Source organism: Papio anubis, chromosome 18 (assembly GCF_008728515.1).
Source record: "Papio anubis isolate 15944 chromosome 18, Panubis1.0, whole genome shotgun sequence".
In the NCBI taxonomy this organism is placed as follows: Eukaryota; Metazoa; Chordata; class Mammalia; order Primates; family Cercopithecidae; genus Papio; species Papio anubis.
This window is the reverse complement of record NC_044993.1, coordinates 49,461,247-49,476,121: the sequence shown is the minus strand read 5'-3', so window position 1 is coordinate 49,476,121 and position 14,875 is coordinate 49,461,247. Positions and strand designations below refer to the sequence as shown.

The 14,875-nt window shown below is 41.2% G+C and overlaps 1 protein-coding gene and 1 long non-coding RNA gene across 2 annotated transcripts in view; both read left to right on the top strand.

Moving 5' to 3' along the window:
* Positions 1 to 7,996, top strand: part of LOC110742015 — a 54,124-nt gene extending 46,128 nt beyond the window's left edge. Inside the window, exon 4 of the long non-coding RNA XR_004179823.1 lies at positions 6,088 to 7,996. This is a non-coding gene — a long non-coding RNA (uncharacterized LOC110742015). The remainder of the gene's footprint in view (positions 1 to 6,087) is intronic.
* Positions 1 to 14,875, top strand: part of HS3ST4 (heparan sulfate-glucosamine 3-sulfotransferase 4) — a 441,230-nt gene that overhangs the window by 407,068 nt on the left and 19,287 nt on the right. The window lies entirely within an intron of this gene.

Here is a 14,875-nt window from a genome sequence, read left to right as displayed (position 1 = left end):
TGTTGGATTCTGTCTATTTCAGTTGCAGTAGGCTAATGCAATACGAGTTTACTTTTTACTTCCAGTTTTTCAAAGGTGTTGTAGGTTTTTGGCCAAGGGGAGGGAAGATTTGCTCCTCACAGTGATTCAAGAGCCTAAGCTGGGCCGGGCGCGGTGGCTCAAGCCTGTAATCCCAGCACTTTGGGAGGCCGAGGCGGGTGGATCACAAGGTCAGGAGATCGAGACTATCCTGGCTAACATGGTGAAACCCCGTCTCTACTAAAAATACAAAAAACTAGCCGGGCGCGGTAGCGGGCGCCTGTAGTCCCAGCTACTTAGGAGGCTGAGGCGGGAGAATGGCGTGAACCCGGGGGGCGGAGCTTGCAGTGAGCCGAGATTGCGCCACTGCACTCCAGCCTGGGAGACACAGTGAGACTCCGTCTCAAAAAAAAAAAAAAAAAAAAAAAAAAGAGCCTAAGCTGATAACTGCTCTGAAATTTTAGACATAAAGCTAGCAAGACTGCTTCTGGTGTAAACAACCACCATACAGAAATGGAAAGAACATGGATGATTATGAGTAAGAAACTTCTAAGGGGGCTAGCCTGGGAATGAACATGTCATTTTAGCTCATATTCCATTGGCTAGAACTCAGTCACATGATGATATCTGATTGCAAGGGAGTCTGGGAAATATAGTCTATATGTCCAGGAGAAGGAGAAAGTGGGCTTGAAGAGCAGCTAGCCTAACTTTCCAACCAGAGTTGGATGTTTTACACAGTTACCTTATTTAACCCTAACAACACTAAGGTAAAGAAAGTGTTATCACCATTATTAATGAGGAAATTGAGGCCCAAAACACAGAGTAAATTGCAAGGGAGCACATCACTATTACAGCTAAGAATTTTTAGGGTCTGATGCAAACACAGGGCCATGTGACTGCATCTTAAGTTTCTTCTCAGGGAATTACAATTCTTCTCTAGGGAAGGAAACAATCTGGATCTGGAGCTCAGAAAGTAGCCAAGAAGACTGTAAATAGATTCTAAATGTGTGTGTGGCAAACTTGCCATTGACCTCACAAGAGTGTTACCCTGGCTATTTGGTTAGGAAGTACTTGTCCACCCACCCTACTTCCTACAGCCCAAAGTAACTTCTCTATAAGAACATTTGCTTTATTCCTTCAAAGGAACCTATCTGGCTACTTTATTTGATCCTAATAAATGAGATGTTTTGTATACATTTAATCAAAATCTCCCCAGCTTAATTAATCTAACACTATTTTGCCCAGTGATAAATTTAGTTAATGACCATATCATTTAAAATTCAATACCCTTGAGTGTTTCACATTCATTTGTATATCTCATTTGTTTTGGTCCCTGGAAACCAAATTTAAAGAATGGGTTTTTATCAGTGTCACTAAAAGCCATTCAGAGTCTTCAGAAGTAGATAAAATATAAGACAACATCCACACCAATATAGAGAAAGCCCATCTTTCATAAATTGTGAAAATTCAATAAATACACACGCACACATACACACACACAGGAAATATAAAGTTAAATGCTCTTAAACATATTGCCTAGGTTCCTACAATGCCATAAAAATGTTTTTTAAAACACTAAGAATGCATTTGACTATATTTAGAACTCCCTAAAAGAAGAATGAGTTTCAATGATATAACCACTAGGTGAGTTGCTCGTTAAGAGAAGTGGGTTTAGATATACTGGTTCAGTTAGTCTTTTGTAGACCTCAGTGTTGGCTTGTTTGAAGGTGTATTTCCTCTGGTACTACTAACCAGTCAACCTAGCTAAGTCTGTCAAAGACCAGACTGTGCTAAAGGAAACTTGGGAATCCAACCCCAACTCCACCAATTTATTCCAGTTTCTACCACAGTTCTAGGGCTTGCTGTTGACTGCTTGTGGTAGCTTTGATACAGGGATGCGATTGAGTTGGTTGACAAAGGACAATAGTCCAGGGAATTGGAGTTACTACTGCAAAGTAGACCCACTCTTCTTCCTCTAGTAAGTGATCAAAAAAAAATCTGTGCTGGTTCCACTTGTTAAAAGTTACACAGATGCCTCTTTTGGAAGCTCTGTCAGTTAAGGTGCTCACTGAGAGCCCCAGGACTCAGTCCACAGTGTTTTTCTTTATTTTCACCTATTCCCTTTATAAATCAGCTAGTTTCATGGCTTTAAAGACCTTTGTATTCAATGTATATCTCCCAATCCAGATCTATTAACTCTAGGTTTGTAAATCCAACTCTGTCCTCAACATTCCAACTTAGATGTCTCAAAAAGCAACTCAAAATTAAAATGCCCAAAGCAAATTATTCAAGTCTCAACTAAGACTCTATTCCTCTATGAGTCTTCTTCTCTGAAAATGGCAGCTGTAGTCTTCCTTTTGCTTAAGGCAGGAACCTTGGAGCAGTCCTTGGTTCTTCTCTTTCTCTCACACCTCAAATGCAAACTACTAGCAAATTCTGTTGATGCTGCCACATCTCATCATATCGCCAATACATTTATCTTCATGCAAGCCATCATCACCTGTTACTTTATTTTACCCATCTTCTAATTTCGCCCACCTCCTTATCCTTCTTCAAGCCTTATTCCCCCAAAGCCTCTTCTCCCCACAGCAATCAAAATGATGTCTCCCACCCAGGAGCCCATCAGTGGTGGATTGGATGAAGAAAATATGGTACATAAACACCATGGAATACTATGCAGCCATAGAGAAGAACAGAATCATGTCATTTGCAGCAATATGAATCCAACTGGAAACCATTATCCTAAGCAAACTAAGGCAGAAACAGAAAACCAAATACTGCATGTTCTCACTTGTAAGTGGGAGCTAAGCATTGAGTAAATGTAGTTATAAAAATAGGAATGATAGACACTGGTGAATACAAGAGTGGGGAGGCAAGGGAGTAAGGATTGAAAAAAAACTAAAATTGAATACTACGCTCATTTCCTGGGTGATTGATTTATTCATACTCCAAATCTTAGCATCATGCAATAAACTTTTGTAACATACTTGCACATATACCCCCATGACTCCAACATAAAAGTCAAAAACAAGTGATCTTTCCAATGTGTGAGTCTGGCCATGCCCCTCACCACTACCTTGAAATCCAGGCCGTGGCTCCCATTTCACTGAAGGTAAAATCTCAAGTTCTTAAAATGACCCGCAGGACTCTACACTGGTCCCCGCTACTCTTCTGCCCTCATCTCTGCCCACTCTCCCAGTCTTCTTTCTGGTCACTCTAATCTCTCCCTGGTCCCTGGAAAAGCCAGACACAGTTTAACCGCAGAGTGCTGCACCTGCTATTTCCCCAGGCTTGCCCCATGGGGCTTGCTTTCTTTCTTCTGCATCCCTGTTCAGATGTTACCCCTAACCTGGTCTTCTGATTAAAATCACTGCAGTGGGCACATAGCGAATTGCCTCTGTTTCACTGTATATAGTCTGGGACTGTCACTCACTTAGATTCTAAACTAGGAAAATTAGATGTTTTCTACTAGGACTTTGAATCTTTAGCAGGGTGGTATAGAAAGAGAAGATGAAGAAGAAGAGTAGGAAGAGGAGGAACAGATAAATAAGGAATAGAAGAAAGACAAAATGAAAAACAAAAGATAGAGTGGAACCTGACTCATTCCTGTGATGGTTCCCTAAGACCGTAGACCCAGTCCTGCAGCCTGTGTACACAGAGCTTCCCAATTTCTTATCTCTTCCAAGCCTATTCATAAGACACTCCTTATCAGTCATTCATATATCATTCAAGTAAATTTTCCTTTTACAATAGTTGGTCAGAGGCATTTCTTGATACTTGTTGAAAATGTGTGTGGGGTAAACTCCCCATTGGCCTCACGACAGTGTTATCCTGGCTATTTGGTTAGGAAGTACTTGTCTACCCACCCTACTCCCTAAAGCCCAAGGTAACTTCTCTATAAGAACATTTACTTTATGCCTTCAAAGGAACCTATCTGGCTACTTTATTTGATCCTAATAAATGAGATGTTTTGTATACTTGTTCTAAGTGGTGAACCAAAACACAAGTGCGTAAGTTGAAGTGCGTAAGTATGGTACCTCAGCCCATCCTAGAGACACAGAGTAACCTAGATTATAGAGGCACAAACATGTTGAGGCCTAAATTAAGTGTGGGATGAAACCAGAAAGATGACATCACAAATAACCTGTAGAAGAAAAAGAAACGCTCATTCCATGCACTCTCCGGCCAAGAGGAGCATGTTCAAGGACACTGTAGAGTATGCAGTTTGAATAACTCAGAGTGTCCTGATTTATAGTCATGCAGCTCAAATCAACCCACTGGTGAGACTAGCAATATGGAATAACATGTTCAGCCACCTACCTTTGGGCTGTTTTGAGAATACTTAACAATGGTGGTGAATAAAGGCTCAGTGACCTGCTCCAAAACTCACAGCACAAAAGTGAGCAAGAGGAAAGTGAAACCAGATACCATGTCTTCCTGTGCTGTTCCCCAGCACAGATGAAGAGGGCAGAAAAACCCACTGCCCTTATCCTTCATGGAGTCACCTTCTCATTAATCTCCATCTGCCGAGTGCAGCATGAATTGTCATGTCCTGTGGGCAAGGGCTTAGGCAAAGCCAAAACAGCAACAACTGATATTTCACATCAGCATGTGCTGTTCACCTGCTGTCCTGTGGCCTCTCTGGCCTTTCTAGCCCTTGACTGTCTAGAATGTTCTTCCCTGTCTTCACAACTTGGGCTAGCTGCCTCCTCTTCTCCAACTCTCTGAGGGAGTGAGTTGTTCTCTGTTCCGATCTGACAGTGCCTTGAATGGTTCTTTATTTCCATCAACTCTCATTACCCTCTAGCATGAAAAGGGCTTGGTGTTGGAGTTGCATAATCCTGGATCAAATCTCAGCCTAATGGCACCATATGTATATATGGAATTAAAGGATTTGTTGCCCATAGAAATTGCTTAACACAAAACTACATGTATATATATAGATAGATGTAGTTTTATATATGTTTGTATGTGTGTGTGTGTGTGTAATGCCATTAGACTGAGATTGGCATATATATATACATACATACACAGACACACACACGCATACACACATATATGTATTTCAATAGCTGTTGGGGTACAAGTGGTTTTTGGTTACATGGATGAAATGTATAGTGGCAAAGTCTGATATTTTAGTGCACCTGTCACTGGAGTATTGTATATTGTAGCCAAAATGTAGTTTTTTATCCCTCACTCCCACCACTTGCCCTCTTTCTCAGTCTCCAATGTCCATTATACCACTCTGTTTGTCTTTGCATACCCGTAGCATAACTCCCACTTATAAACGAGAACATATGGTATTTGGTTTTCCATTCTTGAGTTACTGCACATAGAATAATGGCCTCCAGCTCCATCAAAGTTGCTGCAAAAGATATGATTTCATTCTCCTTATGGCTGAGTAGTATTGCATGGTGTATAGGTACCACATTTTCTTTATTCACTCATCGGTTGATAGGCTCTTAGGTTGGTGCCCTATCTTTGCAGTTGTGAATTTGTGCTGTGATAAACATATCACAGGTATCTTTTTGAAATAATGACTTGTCTTCCTTTGGGTAGGTAGTCAGTAGTGGGATTGCTGGAGTGAATGGTAGATCTGCTTTTAATTCTTTGAGAAATCTCCGCACTGTTTTCCATAGAGGTTGTGCGAATTTACATTCACATTAGCAGTGTATAAGCATTTCCTTTTCACCACATCCATGCCAACATCTATTGTTTTTGACTTTAATAATGGCCATTCTGGCTGCGGTAAGATGGTGGTTTTAATTTGTATTTCCCTGATGGTTAGTGATGTTGAGCCTTTTTTCATGTATTTCTTGGCCATGTATACATCTTCTTTTGAGAAGTGTCTATTCATGTCATTTGCACTAGTGGCATATTACTTGGGTATTTTTGGTTGGGTTACTCTCTGAGCCAAACTCTTTTTGCTAAGATGGGAATCAGGGAGCTCACTTTCCAAAAATAGGAATTAAAGGATTTGTTGCCCATGGAAATCACTTAACACAAAACTACATCATAAAGCATATGTAATTGATGCTTAACCATAATCAACCCTCTTTTCCTTTTTAGTTGCACATCAAAATGGAGAAGTGCGTAGTGGTTAAGAGCAGGAGTGGACTTACTGGAATCCAGCCAGGGTGACCTTGGACAGGCCACTGAACTTGCCTATACCTCAGTTTCTTTATTTGTAAAATAGAAATAAAAATAATTTTCACACCAGAGGATCATTCTAAGGATTAAATGAGTTTATTCTTGTAAATCTCTTGGAATAGTAAGATCTTAATAAACGTGAATGTCAAGCAATTGTTGGTGTAAGTAAGTTTTAGATTTTATCATGGATTTCCCAAATAGACTAAGAACTCCTTGATGACAGGGACTGTGTAATATAAATCTTTATCTTCTAGGACTTAGCAGAGCATCTGGCATATAGTGATTAATTGTAAATTCCTTAGCAAAGGAATGAATAAATGTATGTTAGATGGTGAGCATTGGTGCCTAATGAGTCCTGTTCTGGAAGCACTAAGAGGAATTCTGCCTCCCTGCCCCATCCTGTCCCACCCTGCCCCACCACCTCAGCCCATCCTAGAGACACAGAGTAACCTAGATTATAGAGGCACAAACATGTTGAGGCCTAAATTAAGTGTGGGATGAAACCAGAAAGATGACATCACAAATAACCTGCAGAAGAAAAAGAAACGCTCATTCGATGCACTCTCCGGCAAAATGAACTGTGATTTACTCCAACAAATTACCAACTGTAAAATATTTACAGCTAATTCCCTCTACCTTCCAGGGTGGCTGTGGCAAAGGGAGGCAGGTTGTTGAGGCAGTAAAAGCTGGATGCAATTTCTATTTCAGTGGCCCCGTTTCCTGCAGCAACCTCAGGCAACAGCATCATTTATGTCTTCCACGCACGCAATCTTTTCTGCATGTGCGTGAGTCTCGATTACAGGCAGTTGAGGTTTGTGTGGTAGGCATTATGCATTTATGAGCCAGAGCAAACATTTACTAGTGGTAGTAATTCGTCTGAGGGTAGGGAGAGAGAAAAGCGGGAGCAACCAGGCACAGCACTGGTTCCCTGACAGTGTATCAGGGACCTGGGATGGGATGGAGAATTGGTGCACAGCTGGGGAAGAAATGCTCCGTCCATCTGGAGGCTCCTGCTCCCCTAGGCATGTCTGTCACCCCACACCTCTAATCTATGAGATCAACACAACCTCGGATCATTTCTTTTCCCTGTGTACACTCCAGCGTACACCGTCTTACGTTGTCAATGCCCAGTTCCCCAGCTGAGATCTCTTTTCAACTCATATACTCACTGCTTAATAGAACATTTCCATTTGGATGTCTACGAGGCATCTCAAACATACCATGTGTGAAGCAGAGCTCCTCACCTCCCTACGCCATGCCCAAATCTTCTTCTCTCAATGTCTTCCTTCAAGCTGGTAAATACTTTATTCTTCCAGTTTCTCAGGCCTGATACCTTGGAGTTACCCTGACATCCCTCTTCTTCTTATATCCACACCAAATTCTATTCTCCCTTTCTTCCAAATATGTCAAGAATCTTCCCATTTCACGGCTCTCATCGTTCCCTCTTTGGATTTCTGCAATTGCTTCCTTGTGGGTTTTCCTGTGCAGTCAGTTCCCAATGCATCAGTTACAGTGGGCCTTGGAAATTGTGATTCAGATCATGACAGTTCTGTGCTCAGAAACTACTGAGGACTCCTCACGGCACTCAGAATAAAGTTTCATCATCTAGTCTTGCGCTACCTCTCTGATCTCTCCTGCCACTGTCTCCCTCTCTCATGCTCTCCAGATACACCGGCCTCCTTCTTGTCTGCGTGCACACCACCAAAATCACTCCTATCCCAGGGTCTTTTCACTGTTTCTTTTTAAAACAGGATTCCCCTAGCGAGCCACATAGTTTGTCCCTTTACTTATTTCAGTCTGTTTAAATGCTTGTAAGGGGGTGTGTGTGTGTGTGTGTGTTTGTGCACGCGTTTGGGGTATGATGTATTTTTTTTGTTGTTAAGTAGGGGAGGATTTCCGTTTTTTTTTTTTTTTTTTTTTTGAGACAGGGTCTTGCTCTGTCCCCCAGGCTAGAGCGCTGGTGTGCAATCGTGGCTTATTGAAGCCTGGACCTCCTGGGTTTAAGTGATCCTCCCACTTGATCTTCCTCCTGCCTCAGCCCCATGAGTAGCTGAGACTACAGGCGTATACCACCACATCTGGCTAATTTTTAAAAAATGTTTGTAGATATGGTGTCTTGCTCTATTGTCCAAGCTGTTCCCAAACTCCTAGCCTCAAGTGATCCTCCTGTACTGGCTTCTCAAAGTGCTGGAATTAAAGGCATAAGCCACTGGTCCTGGCCAGAAGGAGGTCTTAAACAAGAAGCAAAACTGAACTGCTAGCTATGAGACAAAATATAATAAATTAGACTACATCAACATTAAAACTTCTGATCATCTGAAGATGACAAAGAAAATGATAAATTAAGCCACAAACTGGAAGAAGATATTTTCAACCTATATGAAAGAGAATGGAGTACTACTCAGAATATACAAAGAACTCCTACAAATAAAAATTTTAAAAAAAATTCAAAAGAAAAACGAGCAAATGATATAGATATTTCACCCATGAGGGAACACAAATTACCAATAAACAAAGGGGGAAAAATCTGTTAAATTCAGGGAAGTTCAAATTAAAGCAAAAACACACTTTAAGTCACAAAGAGTCAGATGAATGTGAACTCATAGGCACAGGTGGAAGGAGTATACCTTGTTGTAAGGATTTTGTAAAACAAAGTGGCGTTAGCTTATAAGGTGAGTATTTCCATTAATTGGAACATACCCTAAAGAGACTCTTGCTCTTTTATGCCAGGAAGCATGTACAAAAATATACATAGCAGCCTTGTTCACGAAGCAAAAATATAGAAGTCATGCCAGTGTCTATCATAGGAAAAATGAATAAGTAATGCCATATTCACACAATAGATTATAATGCAGCAGTGAAAATGAATTAGTACACAAGAATTGATTCTGTTTAAATTTTTTAAATTTACAAAAGACTAAGTACAGCATTATGCCATTTTTCAAATAAAAAATTAAACAATATGTTTAGAAATACAACATATAGGAGTTCGAGACCAGCCTGGCCAACATGGTGAAACCCTGTCTCTACTAAAAATACAAAAAATTATCTGGGCGTGTTGGCGTGCACCTGTAATCTCAGCTACTTGGGAAGCTGAGGCAAGAGAATCACTTGAACCCCTGGAGGCAGAGGTTGCAGTGAGCTGAGATCATGCCTCTGCACTCCAGCCTGGGCAACTGAGTAAGACTCTGTCTCAAAAAAAAGAAATACAATATATGATACGTGTGTGTGTGTGTGTGTGTGTGTGTGTGTGTGTGTGTGTGTGTGTGTGTGAAAGAAAAAGATAAACACAAAATTCAGGAAAGCAATGTTTTAGCTGATTCTCCAGCTGTCTCAAGCTCTCAGCCTTCTTGGTTTCATGTGGGTAAGTGGGTGATATGACTGATTTTGGTCAACCATTTAGCAGAGATGATGAGAATAATGTCTGGGCAAAGAATGTAATTGTCAGTGTGATTTTTTCAGAATATTCACACACTTGCTCTCCATTTCCCTCTCTTCCTCTTCCTCCTTCTCTTCCTCCTGACCCACACCCCATCCATGTCTCTGGAATGACATCTGATGATATTTGAGATGAAGGGGAGCATCATGCAGATAGATGCAATGGTAGTAGTAATTTTTAGTTTGGGTTTGGGTCAGGGTTTCATGTTCATGTTTGTATATATGTGTGCATATGTGGGCATACATATGTGCATGTGTAATGTATAGGTATATATGTATGTATTCCAGGGAAGCTGTGCAGAGGAGACCTTTGGATTGGGCATGCTGTGAACAAGGTTTGGTTGACTCAGTGGTGGGGAAGGGAAGGTCATTTCAAGAACTGGGAAAGTCATGTGCAAAATGCAAGATATGACAAATTCTGGTATATCCAAAAGACGGCAAGAAATTCCAAGAGGCTCAGATGCAGACGGTGTGGGGCAAGTGGCAGGACTGTAGCTGGAACATACCTGGCTCCTTGCTGAGGAGCTGAAACCCAGGGGTCCACAGGGCCTAGCTAATATTTATGTGACCAGCAGTCCCTTCCTTGTGGTTTTTTTCCCTATCATATTTCTGCTCAGTTGCACCAAACCACATTGATTTCAGCATGTAATTATTTCCACATTAATATTTTTCAATACCCAAAGTGGCATGAAACTCTACTTACTCCTAGTGCTGCCAGGGACACAAGAATTCTCTGCAAAGACATGTTATAGCATCTGGAAAAGGCAGGGGGTTAATTGGGTCCAACCATGCAGACTTTTCCCAGGAGTCTATTTTGACTTTTTCCCACAGAGCTCGCACCCTAGCAGGGAAGGAAGAAAAATGCATATGTGCCATATGGTGTGATGGGTCAATAATGGAAGCAGAATGTAAGGCCCCTGCGGCAGGGAGCAGAGCAGGGAAGTGTCCTATCAATTGGAGAACACAGGTCATTTGAACTGAGTCCTGAAGGAAGAGTGTCAGTCACTAGACTGGTAGAATTAAGAAGTTCAATACCATTAAGAGCTGGTGAAGGGATGTGGTACTGTCATGCATGGTGAGTGGGAACATAATTTTGGTATAACAGCATAGAGGGTGATTTGCCAGCGTCTATGAAAACCTTTAATACACACACCCCATGACCCAGCAATTCAACCTCTTTATGGCTATATTAGGGAAACACTCAAGAAAGCGCATAGAAAGACATGTACAAAGTCGCTCACTTTGGTCTTATTTGTCATAATGCAAATTTGGAAACTAAAGGACTCTGTCTAGGAGAATGGCTAACTATAAATGGCAATGGTTTGCATATGCAATAAAACATTCATTTTACAAAATGATATGTACCCTGATATGGAAAGATCTCAAGAAGTATTGTTGAGTAGAAATCCAAATTTCAGAATACTACATAAAGTATGATATTATTTGTGTCAACATACTCCCACACATACACAGGCACTCACCCAAAACACTATTATGTATTCTATATAATTTCTATGAAGATATGTATATATTCATATGTGTGTATAAACATATGTGACATGTATAAACATATATGTATAAACACACGTACATGTATAAACACATATGAATATGTTTCAGAAAGATACTCACCAAAATGCGAGAGTAGGTTTTTCCTTCAGGTAACACAGCGATATAGGGAATTGGTTTGCAATGAAGACTTTAACTCCAATGCAGGGCTCTGTGGAGGAGTGCTCAGCTTTGAAATTAATGACAATGGACAGTTAGGGACACAGCTTTTCTGATGGCTGATGGAGAGGTCTGGAAGGGCGGGAAACACCTGTTTAGAGAAAAGCCAATGGTACGTGTTATTCTATGCATGAAGCCATCCATTTGGATGTAGAAAAAGAAGTATTTTATTCACCTGGAATCCAGGTAGCATATCTAGTCTCACTCAAGGGGCACAAGTTTGAGGCTTACTGAGAAGATACCCAGAGAGGCTGATGAGGGAGAAGGAGCCTGTGCCTCAAAGGCAGCGTATAAAGTATATGCTGAGCTCTGGAATGGGACAAAACATTCTGTAGACTTGGCAGAGTAAGTCCAGGTAGACGATGAGCACCAAGATCATCTGGGGCCACTGCCCTGCTTCCTGTGATCTTCCAGCCAAAGCAGAATCTTACCTTGCCAGGGCAAGATCACATGCTATTCTGATTCCAGCATCTAAGGCAGGCAACAGTATTCTCATTCCTTTCTTCTATAGTTACCTTCTATTTGTGGCAATTGTAGTGATTCCCTATAGCTGCGTAACAAACATAAGGGCTTAAAACACATTTATGATTTCATACTTTCTATGGTCCCTCTGCTTCAGGGTCTCTTACAAGGATCTAATCAAGATGTTGGCCAGGACCGGCATCTCATCTGAAGCTCGAATGGGAAAAGATCCTCTTGCAAATGTGTGTGGTTGTTGGCAGGATTCAGTTTCATTTGGGTTATTGACTAAGGACCTCTGCTTCTTTCCGGCTGTTGGCCAGAGACATCTGCCCTCAGTTCCTTGACGAGTGAACCTCTCTATAGGGTGACTTTCTTCATCAAAGCCAGCAGAAAAAAGAGAGCCAGTAGAGAAAGTCTGCTAGCAAGATGGAAGTTACAATTTTGTGTTACAAATGGTGAAATTATATCAGATTCCCATTGCCAAGTTCTGTTGATTCAAAGCAAGTCCCTGCTCACACCCACACTCAAGGGGAGAAGGTTATGCAAGGACATAGTACCAGGAAGTGGGGAACCACATTAGAGTCTACAGTGACAATTATAATTATTTTCTCATTCAATTTAGTGATATACAGTTTCTATTTTAATAGATTTTTTTAACCAAATAAGAAAAATAAATTTAAAGAAAAATATTGAGTCCACGATAGCAAGAATATATGTAGTGTCTGATAATGATAAGCATCATCAGAGATTGAGATATATATTCAGTGATATCAGGATATGCTAATCATTTGTTCATTGACAGTTATTTATTTATTATTTGTTGTTTATTGACGTATTTATTTACTTATCTGCTCATCCATTCATCCATCTATCTATTTACTCACAAACTACAGTGTAAGTATCCCAAATCCAAAAATTCAAAATCTGTAATGCTCCAAAATCTGAAACTTTTTAAGCATCAATGTGATGTTCAAAGGAAATGCTCATTAAAACATTTCAGATTTGGGATTTTGGAGGTTTGGGATGCTCCACCAGTATAATGCAAATATTCCAGAATCTGAAAAAAATCCCAAATCAGAAACACTTCTGGTCCCAAGCATTTTGGATAAAGTATATTCAACTGTAACAGGATATCTTCTTGTCTTTTGAGAAATTTGGCTTAGTGATATCTTTCTAAATCCTGGCTGCACAATAAAATCCCCTGGAGAGCTTTTTTAAAAATACCAATGACCAGGGACCATCACAGACATATTGAGTTAGAATCCTCCCTGTGGGGACTAGGGAATTCGAATGTGCCTCCAGAGTTGTGGTGACTTCAGGCCATCGATCCATTTGCAGCAGAATTGCAGATACAAGGATTGTTAGAGATACAGGCGGCAAGCCCTACAACCATAAATGAACCAGCACATTCAACTTCTTTTTTCCCTGGAGAATAGAGTCTCCAACGAGGTGGCTGACTTTGAGGAAGAGACAGGCTGAACCCTACTCACCTCCCATTCTTGTTCCTGGTCTTTGAGATTATCCCTGATCTGTAACTTGCCTTCTAGCATGAACTCTGAAATTGACTTTCAGTTAAAATTCAAGCCCCAACTCTTCCTCTGCTTTGCCTTCCCAGAGACTGGAGACAGGCTATTCCATGTTATATCTGCATTTCATGGCTGAGGTCGCTCCATATCCAACTAAATGCTGTGTCTGCTGCTCCGGCCAGGGCTAAGAGTATGCAGAAGCATCGTCAGCAGGTCAGCCTCAGCCTTTACTGCCTTGTCAATACCTGGTAGCGATGAGATGGAGGCCTACCGGAGCCCAAGCCCTGCTTAGCACACCCATCTGCTGGTGGCCTCTTTGGGTGTACAAAGTGAGTGTGTATGCATGTGAAAATGTGAAGCTGCATATCCAGAAGGAGCCATTTATTAATCATTTATTTGTTCATTTATTAAGCACCTATGAGGTACCATGCTCTATTGTAGGTAATGTCGATACAGCAGTGAACAAGGCAACATCTGCCATTATGGTGCTTGATTTCAGGTGGGGAGGTGCCAGCAGTAATGTGAACCAACTAGTAAATTAGATAATTCCGGATCCTGACCAGTGCCACAAAGTGTGCTGAAGAAGATAAAGCGGAACAATGGGAAAGAGCGATGGGTCAGAGGCTGTTTTTGGTAGAATGGTCACAGAAAGTCTCTCTTAGAGATGATCTATTTTAAAGACAGGGTCTCACTCTGTTGCCCACCCTGGAGTGCAGTGGTGTGATCATGGCTCACCGCAGCCTCCAACTTCTGGCCTCAAACAATCCTCCCACTTTATCCTCCTGAGTGGCTGGGACCACAGGTGTGCACCATCATACTTGGCTAATTTTTAAAATTTTTGTAGAGATGAGATCTTGCCATGTTGCCCAGACTGGTCTTGAATTCCTGGGTTCAAGCAATGGGTTCAAACAATCCTTCTGCCTCGGTCTGCCAAAGTTCAAAGTGCTGGGATTACAGGGGTTGAGCCACGACACCTGGCCTAGAGAGGACTTTTAGGTTGCATATAGAGGTCACAAAAACTGCAGGGATGGGCCAAATCAGCATCATCTAATAGAACTTTCTGTGATGATGAAAATATCCTATATCTGCACCTCCAAGACAGCAGCCACTAGCCATTTGTAGCTATTGAGCACTTGAAATGCAGCTTGTGTAACAGAGACATTGAATTCTTAATTTTAGTAAATTTTAGTTAATTTAAATTTAATAGCTACTTGTGGCTAGTTCCTTCCATATTGGACGGCACAGGTCCAGACATTTAATATAAGAGCTGAATGACAAGGAGGAGCCAGCTGTACAAAGATCTGGGGAAAGATCACTCCAGCATAAGGAAATACCAAATGCCAGCTCCCTGCAGGGAAAGGAATGTGGAGTGTTTGGGGACACAGAGAAGGTCGGTGTTGCTGGGACTCTGTTGAAACGGGATATGAGGATGGAGAACACACCATATAGGGCTTGTAGTCCCTGAGAAGGGACTTAGTTTTTGGAACATAATGAGACATTTTTGAAAGGATTTCAGCACAGGAGTGATGTAATAATAGCAATAATAACAACAA